At 43.2% G+C, this 12,277-nt stretch overlaps 1 protein-coding gene across 5 annotated transcripts in view; it reads right to left on the bottom strand.

The window, feature by feature from the left end:
* Positions 1-12,277, bottom strand: part of LOC126251651 (tripartite motif-containing protein 2-like) — a 419,447-nt gene that overhangs the window by 119,053 nt on the left and 288,117 nt on the right. The window contains exon 1 of one of the 5 annotated variants that reach the window (XM_049952208.1): positions 8,258-8,386. The exons of the other annotated variants lie outside the window; for them this stretch is intronic. The gene's annotated coding sequence lies outside the window, so the exon portion shown is untranslated. Of the gene's footprint in view, positions 1-8,257; positions 8,387-12,277 lie in introns of those variants that run through there. 5 annotated transcript variants of the gene reach the window in all.

Here is a 12,277-nt window from a genome sequence, read left to right as displayed (position 1 = left end):
CGCCTTAGGGATTTGGAGTGTCCAGATGCGCTGCACAACTCCCTGAGAGATTATTGCCACGGGCGATATGCTTCTTTAACATGCTCAAGAAAGAAAATAACGAAGACAATATCAAAAGGCTGTCCGCAGGGATCAGTGTTTGGGCCAGAGTTTCGAGACGTAGCATTGAAGTCCATACAACAGAAGTTACATGATAGCGGTAACGTAAGCGGTTTGGTAGCATTTGCAGACGGGGTGCTGTTCGTTGTAAGTGCTAACTCTAGAAGAATGTAGAAGACAAATGTAATGAGGCGCTTCACAAACTTGAAGGCTGGTGTCGAAGTGTTAAACTGTTACCAGGACCTCACAAAACAACTTACCCCCTGCTGAAAGGGAACCTAGTCATGAACCCTAAAATGAAATTAAATGATGTAACGATTACGAGAGGTGCGATAACGAGATATCTAGGGATATTTTTGGGCGGACGTCCTGACTTTGCACACCATATAGAGGAAGCAGGCAGAAAAGATACAAACGTGACGAATGAAATTGTAACTCTTGCAAATAGGCAATTTCGGCTTCCCATGAAAACAATCAATGTATACCACCAATCTATATTAGCATCAGTCGTAGGATATGGTGCAAGCTTTTGGACTCATAGATAGCAGCTAGTGGAGAGTTCAACGAGGAGTGCTACTAAGATCAACAGGCGACTACTGGTGAGCATATTCTAGGAATATGCACACTGGACTTGGAAATTAGGAAAAGGGGAGCATTTTACTGTTGGAAGAAAGACAATCAGATGGAAGTACGAAGGGTGCTTGGAACTAAGGCCAATTCGAAATAAAGGCAATCGCGTATTAGCACTGTGGCAAAATGAATGGGACACTTCAGGCACATGCAGGAGAACACATGAATTTTTGCCTGATACCAGGGAGAGATTAAAAATGGGGCTTCTTACCCGGTCGAGTGGACTGGTACATGACCTGAGTGGACATGGCCCGTATGCTATGTATCTATACAAAATCTGAAGACAGATGAATGATAGCTGCGTCTGCGGCACTATGGGCACAGCAGTACACACTTTGTTAGACTGCGCGCTCTGTAAGGATGCGGCGAGTAGTGAACGTCAGGTATTAAGGATGTTGGATTCCAAAGTAGGGCTAAGGGGCGAGTCGACCTGACGCATCTTGGACGATACTGCTGGCGCAGTATCTAGGAAGGCCAAAGAAGACTGCACGAGGGATTCAACCATAAGACTGCGTGCTGCCATCCAGGTGGAGAGAAAATAACTGAGGTCGGCGACCACCGAATGGAAAAGAGTCCCAAGAATCTTACATTGCGTTGGTGCAAGTGATCATGTAAGTGTGGACGTAACAGTGATGAATGGAACTGCTGGGTACAGTGGAAACGCTGCTGACGAGTTGCCCGACACCCAAGAAATGCAGCAGACAATGACTGCTGACCGGGTTAGTATGAGGGCGGATCCAATAGCGGAAACAACCATCTACAAGCTAAATACACCAAAATAAATGGACAAACAGAGAACAGATTCTCTAGTGGTCGTTGTAGTTAGGTGACTAGTTAATGGTTTCATTGCCGTTTTGTAATAATAGAAGTACTTGTATTTTTAAAATTAAGTATTAGAAATAAATAGGTAACGCACAATTTACGACAATCCGCCGAAATGTGATTTTCAGATAATAAGCTGTAATTAAGGAGAACAAATAAATAACTAAATTCCTAGAAGCATACAAAAACAGTTCAGATCGCACGCTCTCACAGAGCTCGTGTGCATTATATTGGAACAACAGAGATATCCTCAAACAGTTTAACAGATTTGTTATGTACACCTACCACTCTTCTGATTCAACTTTTCATTCTTGGTACTCATTTTTGTACGTTCTTACAATTTAAGACTTATAGCAAAAGAACTTTAGCTAAATGCTCGTGCGTATCACAGCTTTCTTTTGTTTTTACTATGCTTTTTGTATGTTTTTATTTTTTTTAAATATAGGTAATGCTAGGTAGGTTTCTATTAACACGTTTTAAGGCCTTAAAGTGTCCCTTCATTTTTCCAGTGCTTAGTAATGAGGTCGTTTTCATGCCAGTTACCACTGCTTTTACATGCAACGTAATTAACCAGGTCTCCGAAGGTAGGTCTATTTTTATTTAAAAATTATTGTTAATTTTCTTTCGTGATTTGTTATCAGTTGACTGTAAGTCCATGTAGAATCTACTTTAATTGTAGATGATTTGAAATTAAACCTCGCACGACGCTGAGCATGAGGCGGGACACGCCTCGTTCTGTTGGCTAGCTTGCGGGACGTGTTATCGCCGGAACGCAGGAACAGCGGCGTGTGTCTTACTACACGTATCTTTGCTTGGCAATTTGCATCACCTATGTTACTGTCTTTGGCAAGAGGTACCTAATGCACACAGAGGACAATTTCTTCAGATTCTAGCCACTACTATTGACCTTTTAAGTTTTTACTGTGCTGTAATGTATTTTAAATACGTTTGTGGATTATAATCAACACTGTATTATGATTGCTTGTACAATGAGTTTTTTCTATTGTGTACACGCTATTCGGTAATTTTTTCGCTCGTTGGTTTATTCCACCCTTGTTGAACAGCGGGCGGAGCTTTCCCCTTATAACTCTTAGCATCTATATGCTAGTCGGGATTTGTTGACTGGTACTTTTTCGTAGGTGCTGCAGCTCCGCGTACTGGCTCCACGCGTCGCCAATGGCGTATACATATTTTGTCTCCCGATGACGTTGCAGTATGTTAGTTTTTATGGTGATTAGCTGCATCATATGTCACCTTTTTTTGTTAATTCCAGAGTTAATGGTGTAAAATATCTGTATGGTGCGAAAAGTGGCAATTGACTCTAAATAACGAGAAGTGTGACATTATAGACATAAGTACTAAAAGCATTCTGTTGAATTTCTGTTACGCAGTAAATCACACAAATCCAAAAGCTGTAAATTCAACTAAATGCTTACGGATTACAATTACGAATAACTTAAATGGAACGATCACGTAGATAATGTTGTGGGAAAGCAAATAAAAGATTGATTTATTGCCAAAGCACTTAGAAAACTCAACACGTCTAATGAAGAGACTGCCTACACTACGCTTGTCCGCCCTCTTCTGGAGTAGTGCTATGCGGTGTGGGATCCGCATCAGATAGGATTGACAGACGACTTAGAAAAATTTCACAGACGGGCAGCTCATTTTGCTTTATCACGAAACAGGGGAAAGAGTGCCACGGGTGTGATACGCGAATTGGGGTCGCAGTTATTGAAACAAAGGCGTTTTTCGTTAGGGCAGGATCTTCGCATGAAATTTCAATCGTCAACTTTCTCCTCCAAATGCGAAAATATTTTGTTGGCGCCCACCTACATTGGGGATCAGCATAATAAAATAAAGAGGAATCAGAGCTCGCACGGAAAGATTTAAGTGTTCGTTTTTTCCGTGCGCTGCTAGAGAATGGAATGGTAGAGAAATAGCTTGAAGGTCTTTCGATGAACCCTCTGCCAGGCAGTTAACTGTGAATTGCGGAGTAATCATGTGGACGTACAAACCAATTATCAGAGTACATAAATATTAGCTGGGACCTAGATTAACTGTTTTTGTTATACTACTTAAGATGGTCAGTGCCGTTACAATATGGCCTAAAAAGTTATTGTATTCTAAGGAGCGGATGGAAAACCGTTTGCATAGGGCGAAGAAAAAATATTTTCTTTGTCTATAAGAATGTATGCGTGCGCTATTGTATAACTGCGAAGCGTTGGAATAATTACGATTGTTTCCTTTAAGGATTGGAGAACGCATGCGAGCGTTGTGAGAGTTGTATCGGTGCGTGAGGGGTACTGTGTGAGAAACGTGCTAGCCCCTGCCACGCAGAGGTGAGGATAGGACGCACACGCGTGTGACAGGAAGCGGGAAGCTGACGCCCCGACAGGGCGCGTGGGTGTCCTGTTGCCGGCGGAAAAGGAGAGCCTCGGGCGCCGTGATCTGCCGCGGCACTTCCCCACTGGCTGCTCTGCTGGTGCTACTAGTGGCAAATATGGCAAGTCGAAAAGCATCGCGTTCATCTCATACATGTTGTCGATACGACGCAATTCACGCTGACGCCAAGTGTCGATCGATGGAGTAGCAACTCTTTTTCCTCCATTTCGCCTTTAGTTCGCTTCGTCGCAGATTCGCACTGTGGTTTGTTTCAGACTTCTAAAGAGAAATTCGCTTTTCTTTGGACATAAGAGTACAACTCTAATTTCCATAAATTGATTCAGGTGTAGAAATGAGCCCCGTCAGGGCAGTCTAAGCGCAGACATCTTTAGTGGCTGTTACGTCGTAAGATTCACTTTTTATGATCCTAACGAAGTTTATTCCTCATCTTTTCTCGCCTTTACTGCTCCTCGTCCATGTTTCGCTAATCTATGCGACTACATTGTAACCAAATACGGGTATAATTAAAAGGGCAGCTACTCACAGAGATACAGAGTGAGCTAGAATTATCGTATGACAGCGAAACTTGGTGGATATTCTAATGCGTTAATACCAAGCCGATTTACGCTGGAAAACAAGTTAGTTCCAGTTTCTGAGAAAAGGTGCAAATCTGGTGCTTTGAATGCAGGGAAGACATAGAAATGCCTCCATATGCGATGGATTAGGAACGGGACGTGGGCAGGGAAGGGATGGTCAAACAAGTGAAAGGATTTTATTATTAACCACCGTCTACACTATTTGTTCGATAAGTGCACTTGAGACGTTGACGTGATGCTGCATCCGCAAAAGACGTAATCAACAGTTGCTCGTAGCAGTTCCGTTGGAATCTCAGCAACCTTCGTATCAGGTGGAGACCGAACGTGTCCCTGGTAAACGCTTTCTTTTAGATATCCCCACAGTCAAAAGTCACATGGGTTCACATCAGGTGATCTTGCAGGCCATGCATCTGGAAAACCTTTGGAGATAATACGTTCGTGGAATATTACACTACGCAGATCATTCACTGGGCGAGCGATATGACGTGTTGCCCCATCTCGCATGAGAACAGTGATTTCCACACAGTTGCACTTTTCCAAAACGAGGATCACATGCTGTATCAGGAGGTCTCGATAACGTACAGACGTCACGGTACATATGATAGGCCCTCTGAGTGTATTCTCTTCAAGGAGAAACGGACAGAGAATAAAGGTGCTTGTGGATTCACACCACACAGTCACATACAGCGGGTGCAGTGGCTCTTCGTGCACACTATGTGGTTGAACAGCACCCCCAAATACGGCAATTCTGTGCATTCACTGCACCCTGTAGCGTAAAATGTGCCTCGTCACTCCATAGAATATTGCCCGGCCACATGTCTTCAACTTCGATCCGTGCCAGAAACCGAAGAGTAGCTCAGGACATTGCTGCAGATCAGGAAGTTTCAGTTGCTGCACCATCTGGATCTTGTACAGGTACCAGTGTAAAACAGATCGCAAAATTTCCGTACTGCTGACCATGGGATGGAGAATTCTCGCGACACTGCACGAGGACTAGCACTACCCGGGCACTACTGAATGGTCAGTTACAGCAACAGCTGCGTCGTCCATAACTTCCATCGCCTTCCCCTTCCAGCTCACCCGTGTATTCAAATTTCATTATCATCGTCTTTAAAACATTAAATGACATCGGGACTCTCCTCAGAGCCTCCAGTAGGTGATACTCTCTCAATGCAGCACTGTAATTGCTGCCGTTCACATAAAATAGTTTCGCTAACAGCACACGGTCTCCCTTCTGAGTAGCCATACTTTTCGCTCACGTTATGGCTAGTCAAATGATAGCGTAGATGCCATACCGTCATACAAACAGTGTACAGCTACAGTCCACAATGGACTGCAATTATAGCCACCCGGTACTTTCAGAAAATACTTCCTATCATATAAATTTATAGTCGATGTAAAAAAGATCTTTTCAGAAACGCATTTCTTGCTGTTGAGTCTGACATTATATCCAGTCTACTACGGCCATCGGCAGTTATTTTGCTACTCAAATAACAAAAAACCTCAGAAGCTACATTTAGTGTGACATTTGCTAGTCCACATCGCCTGATTTAACTCTATTATTTCCATTACCACTATTTTGCTTTGGTTGGGATGCATCTTATAACACTATCATTTCGTTCCATTGCTCTTCCAAGTCCTTTTCGTCTCGGAGAATTACGGTCTCTTTGGTAAACCTCAACGCTTTTATTTCTTCTCCAGAGAAGTAAATTCCTTTTCCAAATTTTTCCTTTGTTTGCTTTACTGCTGTCTCTATGTGCAGATGTAGTGTAAGCTGAATAACATGGGGGATAGGATACAACAGTGCCTCAGTCCCTTCTGAACTACTAGCTGTAGTAAAAGTTGTATAATTACAATTTCGATTGTCCTTTCCTTTTGTTTGTTACCGTGAAATAAAATATTAAATATTTCTGAAATATTAAAACCTTATCTGAACCCGGACTCTTGCCTCTCAGGGGCAATGCGACCTGCTGAGCTATCCTGGCGCAGCTCGCGAAGCAAACTTAGGAAAGAAGAGGAGTACTTGCAGATTCTTGACTTGTGCTGGCTTTGTCTGTCAGTAAGAGCACTACCCGTGAAATGCAGGTTCCTGGTCTGGCACAGTTTTAATCTGTCCGGAAGTTTCAAAACAACGCACACTTGCTCGCAGAGCAAGAATTTGATTTGGTAACGAAAACAGCTGGTTCAAACGTTAAATCGTACAGATGAAAGTGGAAATCAACACAATTGTCGGATTGTTAAAGTGGTCACACATAAATGAAATCCTCGAGTGTGCTAAGTTTAGGGTGGAGAGAATACGACGCAATTTTCTGAGAACGATTCTGACTCAGCCGGAACTTCCGTCTGGCAGGTCGGCTAATGGACGGTTTGGGGTGTGGCTGCAATTTGCTGAGTAATCATGGTGACGTACAATTAACTGAATGAGATTTTCACTCTGCAGCGGAGTGTGCGCTGATATGAAACTTCCTGGCAGATTAAAACTGTGTGCCCGACCGAGACTCGAAGTCGGGACCTTTGCCTTTCACGGGCAAGTGCTCTACCAACTGAGCTACCGAAGCACGACTCATGCCCGGTACTCACAGCTTTACTTCTGCCAGTATCTCGTCTCCTACCTTCCAAACTTTACAGAAGCTCTCCTGCGAACCTTGTAGAACTAGCACTCCTGAAAGAAAGGATACTGCGGAGACATGGCTTAGCCACAGCCTGGGGGATGTTTCCAGAATGAGATTTTCACTCTGCAGCGGAGTGTGCGCTGATATGAAACTTCCTGGCAGATTAATACTGTGTGCCCGACCAAGACCCGAACTCGGGACCTTTGCCTTTCGCGGGCAAGTGCTCTACCATCTGAGCTACCGAAGCACGACTCACGCCCGGTACTCACAGCTTTACTTCTGCCAGTACCTCGTCTCCTACCTTCCAAACTTTACAGAAGCTCTCCTGCGCGATCTGGGCAAATAAAACTTTTCTAGTAAGAAGAATACATTTTTCAGTTGTTGGAAGTGAAACTCCACAGCTGCAATGTGGAATACTGCTGTGATTTAAACCGGTAAGCTGCACTGTACTTTAATATTTAAATTGAAAGCAGCGTCACAGACAGTCACTTATAAACCACATTCCGAAATGTTGAATGTAATTGTTATTGCATAAACCTACGCTACCAAAGAATTTTGTATTAAAGTACTATTCAAAAAATTCCATCTGAGAAACTACATCATTGTTTTGTTTTAAACGTAAACTACGAAGGCATGCCTAGATGCAGATACTGCTGTTTCAGGCGTATTCTGAGGCCAAACAATGGTTTCTGTTTACAGACTAGAAAACATGGAACATTATTTGAACAATTTGCCTTATTCATGTTACACAGCACAATGTTCTGCCCTTGCTTCAGAGACAAAGTAAGCACAGGTTCCACCAGTGCCACGTTTACACAGAGTGGTAGGTTTGCACAGTACAGATTGAGAGATTAATCTTCTTAAATCTCCGTGTCCTCGCATTTCTTGACACCATGCCAAATACCATAAAGTTGCTTGCGTAGTGGAGATTTAGGTGTACAAAATTTATAATGAGCGAGATCTGTGACATGAAACTTATTTAGAAGGATTGAACTCGACCGCTAAACCGTAATGTAACAAATATAACATTAATCAAGGATTATGCAGGTAACATGCCCTTGTGGAGAACGCAGCAAGTGAAGACAAAGAGGCATGCAAACTTTTGGTAATTACCTGCCGATCAGCCATCAACATCTGAGAGACGGTGGAGCACAGGACGCTCCTCCCACCACCTGGAGACCGCGTACACACTCAGTAGCGCCAGTACTCGCTGTGCAACGCATCCAGAGGCAAGCGTGTGTCGGCATCGGTGCAGAAAGAACGCGACTGAGGCGCGGTGTCGCCTGTTGCCGGCCGGCTGCCACCTGCAGGCGCTCCGACAGTATCGAGCGCTCCCGAACAGCTGCGCGCTCCCCCACCCTCGCCCCCCTGCCCGCGCCTTGCTTCTCTACACGCACAGCCCCTTTAAGAACAGGACTGGTTCGACACAAGCCGCCTGTGCATCTCACATAGCATTAGCCATTACCTGCGGCTTCCGCAGGCGGAGGAAGAACCTATTACACAATGGCAGTTGCAAATCAGAAACTATGCCGGTCTATTTCACAATCTTTATCTCCACTTGCAAGTCTTGCACCGCAACTAGCAGTTTTGTGGCCTTGCTCGTTTGCAATCAGTTTCACGATTCTCGTAGTAATGTCTTCTTTCGCAACTGCAGTAAGTCTGTTCTGTACAAATCCACAGCTATTACAATACTTTTATAAAACTGGTTGTTATCTAGCACAGCTGCTCTTCAAAAATTCTGTATTTCTACATGAGACACCTAAGAGAGGCGTTCCAAGCTATACACAGAACGTGTAAATACAGTGTGAACCCGTATTCCGACAAAATCTTTGTATGTTGTTCAGGGATATTTTCTGAGTAATTTGTTCCAAGGTTAAAATGACTCTGGGCACTATGGGACTTAACTGCTGAGGTCATCAGTCCCCTAGACTTAGAATTATTTAAACCTAACTAGCCTAAGGACATCACACACATCCATGCCCGAGGCAGGATTCGAACCTGCGACCGTAGCGGTCGCGCGGTTCCAGACTGTAGCGCCTAGAACCGCTCGGCCACTCCGGCTGGCTGTTCCATGGGACTCCTAGTCCCCGATGGTTCATTGTTGAGTAAACCTGTAATTACGAATTATTTAGCTCGTTACGCCAGTTATCTTTGTTTCTGTGGAGCAGCAGCGAAAAAGCTTACAGTATGCACTCGTCAAAACGTAGAACACAAAACTCAGAGTAATGCAACATCCGTCAGATGGAAAAATATTGTGACGTGGTTGCCGTCGTATTGGGAACAATGAGCTTACTGTTGTCGCGCCTCTCTTCTAATGCATTCAGTTGATCCACACAGCCCATATACCTGTTCATCGACAAACTTACTCATAAAGTTGTGAGTCATTGTTAACATTCGACCAATACTTCTGCACAACCAAACCCAAACCAGAACCAGGTAGTACTGAATGGAAAGTGGGCATTAATGTCAGCTAGTACCGCGGGAGAATGGATCAAGTCTGTTTCCAAAAAGACACACAGCGCATGTCACCGACACTTCCATAGCTCTGAAGATTTTTCAGTGGAATACAGTACAAAGATAAACAGGAGTAAGAAACCAAACGAAATGTAATTACTCTGTAACGAGCCACCGGGGACAAAATGTCCCTTATACCAAAATAACGGAACAAATGTCCCTGAACAATCTCTGAAATGTTGTCGGTGGCGTCCGGGTTCACATTAGATTTATCTTCAGATAACAGTCAAAGATGATGAACTTGGTCAACGGGCGCTCCATTTTGTGTTTACAAAATGATCGACTGAAATATCTCCAAATGCTTTGTTGTGTGCAAGCATCTGTGCGGAATGGATGGACGTAACATCAGTCATACTGGTACGACATGGCTTGCCTTATACCCATTGGGATATCTTCCAATAACGGCGACAGTATGTACGTTGCTGACTGTAGATATATGCTTCTTTTTCGAGTCCCCATCAATAAAATAGGGACCAATGATGCGATTCTTGAAAAGTCCCTACAACACGTTGCCAGACAAAAGTGATTGTTTGGACACTTCTCACCAGCGTGGATTTTCAACTGACGAGTTGTGCATATTGCTAAGATAGATTTGCTCATAGTTTGTAAACGTTGCTTCACCCGTGAACAAAATCTTGCATAGAAATGCCGCATCACTTTGCAGTTTTCGTAGACAATTCTGAGAACTGAAACCGATTTTGAAAGTCACTTCCATGTAGCTGTAGATGGAGCGAACTGTGGAGAGGATGAAATACGTTGGAATGTAGTATTCGCCAAACGCTAATGTGGTTGATCCCAGTCGCATACAGACAAAAACTGTCAACTTTTTCGAGTGTCGTATATATCGTGAACGTTTTGTTAGCTTTACGAGAAAACTGTCTTCTCGCTACAACAGAATACAGACAGACTGGCTTCAAGCGAACAGCAAAACTCATGAAGTTAAATGTTTGCTTAAGTTTGTGGGACCTCTTCTCCTGACTACGGGCTGTTTATGTTGTTCTCCTCTACCAGGCACTCAACTCTGAATTGCAGAGTAATCATGTAGATGGTGATTGGATCAAGTAACACACATGATATGTCGTTTAAGTCCTTCTCGTCAGCTATTTCCAATGCCACAATAAAAAACAAACTCAGTATTTTTTTTAAAAAGGTCGATGTCAAATTTCGACAGCTATAAATATTAAAAATTAATTGCGTTCAATTGAAAATTCGTTGCTCTGTCAGCTGTTACTTGGCGAAACCGCGCCTCAATATACACCGTCCGTCCAAAACGTTTCGAGACTTATTTTATTCCTGGCTTATAAGTGACGTCAGAGCAGAAACTACGATGCCAGCTTGAACTTAATAACTGTTAACAACAGATGTGCATTCGACCAGTCATTTGTGACCAGGTAGTGAACGCGGGGAGTTAGTGTGTCAACGTGCTGTGTCACAAAAAGCAATACCTATAAATCAAGACCTCATGACATTCTACAGAATGTTTTGAAGAAGAGAAAAATGTGTGCAATGTTTGTTCTGCACGCCTTGACTTCCGAACAAAAACAACGACGCGTGGACACATGCCCTGATTTGACTAAAACGCAAAATGCGGACAATTGTGTTATAAATACTACAAAAATTGCGGCAATTCATATTGGGGGGGGGGGAGGGGGGGAACTTTGACGACGTAACCGATATTCAGACCAATGTAAAGCGCGAATTGAGCATCATCCCAAAGAAGGGTTTTTCTGACAGTTTCAGATGCTTGCATGAACTTCGTGTGCTTTGCACTCAATTGGGAGAACACTATGTAGAACACCTAAAGCATGACTACCACTATCTTAACTTTTTTCTGTTTTTTATTAATCCAGACTCGAAACTTTTTGGACGAATTCCGGGTTTATTAGGGATGGCCCCTCTTTGCTGCTTTACCCTGTTCAGTAGCGATCACATTCATGTTGTACCTGCGGTACAACAGGTGGCATGGTCGTAGGTGTGGTAGAAGCATTACATACAGTACCGTACAGAACAAATTACATTGAGGATAAGAAGATACACGTTGTGAGTTCTGAAAATATGTCCTACGTGGAATGTTCAGTATACAGGGATATGACAGGACAACCATTTGGAGCAAAAAGTCTAGTAAACATGAACTCCACACTGCATATCTCAAGAGTCACGAGCAATGGTTCAGTAGATGTGTTTCACAGTAGCAAAGATGAATACGTGTTCATAGCTCTTAAAGTACGCAGTTCAGAGTCCATGTTTACTAGACTTTTTGCTTCGAAAGGTCGTTCCTGTCATATCCCTGAATATTGATCATTCCTCCTGGGACACACTGTATTTCGCAGTAATTATCACGTTATCACCAGTTTGTTATTTGTTCCATAGTATTACTTTTATTTTGTTAACCGGTTTTGGGCTTACAAGGCCATCTTCAGACAAAGTGGAACGAAAGCAAACTGGTGCTTTTCGTTTATTATAATGTTCTACCAAGAACAGACGGAAGATTCTGTTAACACGGTTATCACCTGCAGTGTATTTGAAGCCTGTTTGCAAAATAATCTACAACGGGATCTAATTGTTAAAATGATAACCAACGGACGGTGCTAGACTATGTGATAAGTAATTGCAGTAGAT

This window comes from Schistocerca nitens, chromosome 4 (assembly GCF_023898315.1).
Source record: "Schistocerca nitens isolate TAMUIC-IGC-003100 chromosome 4, iqSchNite1.1, whole genome shotgun sequence".
Taxonomy (NCBI): domain Eukaryota; kingdom Metazoa; phylum Arthropoda; class Insecta; order Orthoptera; family Acrididae; genus Schistocerca; species Schistocerca nitens.
The sequence above is the reverse complement of the archived record's forward strand: the minus strand, read 5'-3'. Positions and strand labels throughout refer to the sequence as shown.